Here is a 6,000-nt window from a genome sequence, read left to right as displayed (position 1 = left end):
ACTGAATATTCTGTCTTTCCAAAAGAAAAGGATGACTTTTTCCTAAAAATCATACTGTTTCTCCCAATGATTGGGTTAGAAAATCTCTCTTTCCACACTCTGCCAAGATTTCTCATTCTTCCTGGGTCAAAACCAAGAGCTACCCCAGAGGGGAAGATTTGGGACTAAATATATTCAGTATTTTTACATAAAAATGTAAGATGTTTTAGGTAAGAAGATTATCCAATATTTTATACACCTACATTTTCTCTGTGTGGAGAAAATGAGCTACCTGAAATGTTTTGCCAATATGAAGTATAAAACCTGTGACAAAGCCTTTGGAACAAAGTGCTGTGCCTCCAACACGGGGATTGCAATCTTCTGTATGATGGAGAAAGGGCACCTTGTCAATACACTTATTTGCAACAGATATGCTTGCAGTGTCTGCACTAGAAAGTGGTTGCCTGGTTCTATTAAAGTTCAAGCCAGCCTGGAGTTGGCAGGTTTAGAGTACTTTGAACCCGGTCCAACATTTAATTTGATGGACAGGGTTGGAATAAGGCAGTTTAGTCTGTGACAGTAAAACAAATACAAATAGTCTCCTGGCTCTCTGATGGTGTTTACAAGAGCATTAAAATGATTTCCCGCTAATGATACACAGTTGTAGGGATTGCAGCACTATATCATGAGGGTAATGCTGCTGCCACTGTGGTGTGGATCTAGAGAGATCCAAACCAAAATGCCAGCAGAGGAACTGGACAATGCACAATACCAGGAATGACAATCTAGCAAGACACAGTGAAAGTGTTGCTGCCGTACTTTTAAAAATGGTGAAGATAAATGCAGGCAGTGTGCCTTCACATTGGCTTTGCCTGATGCTTTAGTGATGTATTTGTTATTATTTACCTGGTATAGATAGACCTGGTTTTAAATGCATCTCCTCTTTGTGTGGTCTAAGGACCTTACTCCAAATCAGGTTCTCACTTCTTGTGTCATGCCTTCTGTATAAAAGACCTCTTAATAACACACATTTACGTCCAGGGGGATGTTACAGAGCACTTGCAGTTTTACTAATTTAGGCTTGATACTATAATTTATTTTTAAAGAAAGTTTGAAGCTTGCTTTTCTGTAACCACTATATTTTTCCTTAAATTAAAGGCAACAAAACAATGCTCAGGAAGTACTCCTACATACATACATTTTGCATAAATACTGCCTCAGAAAGCAGAGAATTTTATATTTACCCTTTGGGCGTTTTCTCTGTTATAATGCAGGTTCTCGTGTGACAGCAGTGCCCTTTCTCCTTTCAAACACCAGCACTCATCTGGTTCAGTGGGAACACAGAAGCCTCCAGTTTCTTTTTGTTCAGGACAGAAGTTGTGTTAACCTTGCAAATGCAGTGAATGTCAAATCAGTAAAGTGCTGACTTGCCTAGCATCTGGCTTTTCAGCCTATTTATGCCATAGCTGTATGTTAAAGAGCACCGTAAACCACTTATGATTTGACCCATTCTGTGCAAACGAAGCAAAATCTGCAGATAACACAAACCATAATTCCAGATGTCAGTAGGTTGCAGATCGCTCCCTTAGTATTTTTAATGAAAGATGAACAACAAAGACTCTTTTATCTCATTAATAATCTACATATTATTCATAGAACTGGGCCCTGCAAACTCATAAATATCAGTAGATGTTGTGATACTGGCCTTGCTGTGAGTGCTTTATGGGTTATAAATTACTTTAAATTATCATTAGACACAGGTTTCAGTGGAGCTGCACTGAAAAGCCCTCCCTCCCTCCTAGTTTTTAAAGGCATCACAAGGCTATACTGATGCTGAAAACTGGTTATCAGCTGTAAAATTGGAATTGATGTGTGACTTGGAAGTTCAGATTTTGCGATGATCTTGTGCCTTGTGCAGGTATTTGGTGGTTTTCTTGTTTCAGATTTTTAAAGTGATTTTAGAGGTTTACTTTTCCCTGAAGACTGAATTTTTGCGAACCTTTGCAAACATGGTTGCTATGGAGGCTGTGGAGAGGAGGTATGGGGTGGGGGAGATATTTCAATAGCAGTTACTAGAGCTCGTTTGTGTACCTGATCCATTCACTTCCCAAAACAGCTGATTTGATCACTGATGTCCCCATGACAAACCAGCAAGACAAGGATTAATCTATCATGTCATTAAAAATTGTTACAAAGTTAAGGCATTCATAGGGCTTAGAAGAAGATAAAAGTCAGATTGGCCAGGAAGGAGATTTCAGAATTTAGGATTCCCTTTGTCTTTTCCTTCAGTGCTTTTGGGTTTGTAACGAGTGAGCTGAACATAACTTTACTTAGGTTCATCACCGGGGGGAAAAATGCTAACAACGGGCATGATTAGTCATACAGCCAGTGGAGTTACAGGAAATTTGGCAACCAAGCAAATAGGAAAAAAAGGTAAGGTTTTAACAGATGAATTTCTCTTTGTGCTAATCTAAAGCTTATTTACAGTGATATCACCCATCAAGAGACTATTTCCCCCCCTGCTTTTCTGTTAGGCGGACTGCCACGTGCCAGCACTTGGTGGCTTCACCGGGCTTTTCATGCTGTTCTAATCATTGTCCCTTGTGCACAAGAGGAGGCAGCCAACAGCCCATGACGACACCTGCTTTTTGGGGCCAGCAACAGAAATGAGAATTAACTCTGCAACAACTTGAATTTTGTTGTTTCAAAATCCCAACTTTGGATGCATTAATTAAATTTCCACTTGCAGAAAGAAAATGTCTGTTATTACCTAGGAGTGTAATTTTGGGTTATATGCTTTCTCATTGCTTGTAATTGTCAGGATTAAGAACAGTTCCTGGAATCCAGCTCCTCTGTCTGGTTCAGTTTGTTCCCAGGATTTACTCTGCACTAGGTTGCTGCAGCTTGTATTCCCCTTGTTCTGTTCCATCCCCATACATTAACTGATCACCAGGATTAATGCGTTCCTGAAAGGTAAGGAGCAGAAGCCTGTCTCCTTAAAAGCAGGGGACAAACTCATAATAAATACATAAAAATAAACATAAATAGTTAGAGCCAGCAGCAGATTGTGATGGCAGTAAAGAAGGGTTTGCTCGATGCTTTATGGAAATGAAAGCTCTGTCTTCTGCCTTCACTGCCATCATTATGAGAGCCCTGTTAATCTGCTCTTTGAACATGATTATCATTTCTATAAACATCAAATATGCTGCTTAAACTCTAAGTCCCCTCCCCCAGCTTAGTGTCATTGAAAGTAATTGCAATTAAAATAAAAGGCTGTCCAGGCAGCCACTGCAAGTGCAGATTCAGATAACAATAGAGCATAAGTTCAGCAGCTGGTGTGACACAGGGAGCAATACCGTTTCCAACAGCCGTTCTCCACATCACTTGCTCTTCCCCTGGCACCTGGCTGGTGATGGAAGCTACATCATATGTGGCCATCCAGGGTGGAAAATGATTTCAAATAGGTCTTACAGGCCCTCATATCTTAGGGGACTTGACAGAGGTGATTGATCTGAAACTGGCAGAGGCTCAGTGCAGCAGTATAACATGGTACATGAATTATTGCAATATGGATTAAGTGCTATACACAGATATAAAATGACTGACTGACTGTAATTGTTCAGCTAGGAATGAAGTAACTAGAATGCTGTGTGCTAAGTTTCATCTCACTGTCTTAAATTATACATCCAAATAGCACAGGAGCAAACACAACATAATGGTAATACTGTCCAATGGGCTATCCATCTCTGGGAACTTGCTGAACCTGATCACGGTAACGTCCAGCTGTCTTCTGCGGTAGATAAAATTATTTTCTGATCCCAGGTAAGCTCCTGAGGGACTGCTGGGAGCTTCTGACTTCTGTGAAGCAGAACATTTAGAAACTGTGAATGAAAGTTTTATGCTTGTAGACATTGCAGCTAGCCTTGGTCTTAGTTTGTAAGTGGCAGACCCAGTGCTCAGCTTCCCCAGGAGATCTTCATGCCTCGCTGACAGCAGAGAACAAGACTAATGCTGGTGTAACTGGCTGCCTCCCAGTTTCTGCTCCATGGCAAAGTGGAATCCTGCTGACATGGGTCTGCAGGAGCAATTCTCTGTCCCCGTGAAAGCAAGCTAGTGTGAGGAACGTGATGAAGAGGAAGGGACTTCAATGGAATAATTTAGCTGTCCAGGCCCGCTAGGCCAGCTTCTTAACATGATAAGAAACTGGATAACCTCTAGGATCTGACCACTTCTGAAATAAAAGCAGCTCAGAAACTGAAGGAGGCAAAGTGAGGAATGAAACGACCTTTTCTTGACTTTTCCTACACCTTCACCTACCCTGGCAACAGCTAACAACTGGCAGCAGTTTTAATTACAGATTTAGCTTTTTATCTTTTTACAAATTGCTTAGCAGCTCTACAGATCATTTTGAACGAGGTGCTCTGTTATCTTACACCTGTGGTCTGGGATAGAGCTGATGGTAGAGATTGCACTGAGTAACTGAACAGCCTTTCCCTTTTGCCATCTTAAGGGTTTGCTCTGTGAACTGCTCTTTGTAGATAGATCATTCATTTGCGAGAAGAGACTATAGATGTTTACTTTTCTCTGATGGTGTAGTTCCACTGTTAAGTGGCCAAAAAATTTTTACAAAAGCCTTTGTTTATGTAAAGAAGAGATACTCAGATATTATTTACCATAATTCAGGCCTGACATTCATCCTAACTACCCTGTTACATGAAGGACCTGCCTTCACGGTAAGCAATACAAAATGTGATGGGCTGGCCTGTGACTGTCTTCAGAGGATGAAGGTTAAGACAATGTCATAGGTGTACAAGGGGAAATAGAATCTCATCGTACCTTCTCTTGGTAACTACCTGGTCCTTTCTTTGCTCCAGGAATAGTGCAACTACATGCTGTCCCTTCCCTTGGGCAGATGGCAATTTGGATGATAATCTTGCAGTGAGTCCCTCCTGCTTAGCTTGTTCATGCTGTAGCTGGGAAGTATTTTCCATGTGCTTGTGCTGCGCCGATTTCTAAAGCTATGGAAAGAAAGGCTGTATCGAGGTGAACCGTTCAAATTTCATCTAAAAACTTAAAAATAGCACTGTGAAGATAAACCTGGAATAGCTCTCTGTCTACCGTGTACTTTGCCTAGCATTTCCTTTCACCCCGCAGCCCAGCCCATCACTCCCATGTGGTGTTACCATCGCCATCGCATATGTTAGTTACTGGACCAGTGCCATTGGTTTCTAGTGAAGTAGCACATAGTTTTTGCATATAGCCCTTCTGATAAAATTCTGCATGGTTTCTTTGCTGCGACTCAGTAAACTGAATCCTTCTTGTAGGAGAAAGATGAATAAGTGCATGAGATAAACAACTAAAATATCTAAATCTTGTGACATTCTGCAGGTACCTTGATTAAAAGTACTTCAGACTCGGTGCTTTTGTTGTGTGTGAGCCCAAAATGGCAGGTACAAATCTATATCCCTGGGTAGATTTTATAAGGTCACCTGTCATCTGAACGCCAGCTGCAAAAAAATTAGCATCTTAAAAAACTACCATTAATTCTTTTCTTATCCCTCTTAATCTTCATTTTACTCCTGGCCTTATACTGTGAGTTCATGCGAGGTGACAAACAGGGACCTTAAAAATTCACCATTTCTCTGGCTTTTCATGAACACCTCAAGTTTCATGAACTTTACAAGAGTCACGGTCAAAAAGTTTTAGAAAAAAATCCCCCAAGTGTCTTGTGTCCTTTGTATTCTTCAGAATTAAGCTCTGTCAGGTATTTCTGCAAACGGACAGCACCCATTGCAATTTCACTGAACTAAGAGAAATCTTTGAGCTCTTTTTTTTCTTTTCCCTGTGCATTTTTTTTACTCTGTGAAGAAACAACAACTGGTAGTAAATCACAAAAGAGAAGACAGGCAGTCTTATGTTCTGGAAAGATAATAGTGACAACAATATAAAAAGCTCCCCATTTTGGCACAGTAACTTGAATGCTTGAAGAGGACGGGTTGTAATTGCCCCCAAGCTCAGTGA

This window comes from Buteo buteo, chromosome 8 (genome assembly GCF_964188355.1).
Source record: "Buteo buteo chromosome 8, bButBut1.hap1.1, whole genome shotgun sequence".
Taxonomy (NCBI): domain Eukaryota; kingdom Metazoa; phylum Chordata; class Aves; order Accipitriformes; family Accipitridae; genus Buteo; species Buteo buteo.
This window is presented reverse-complemented; position numbering follows the sequence as displayed.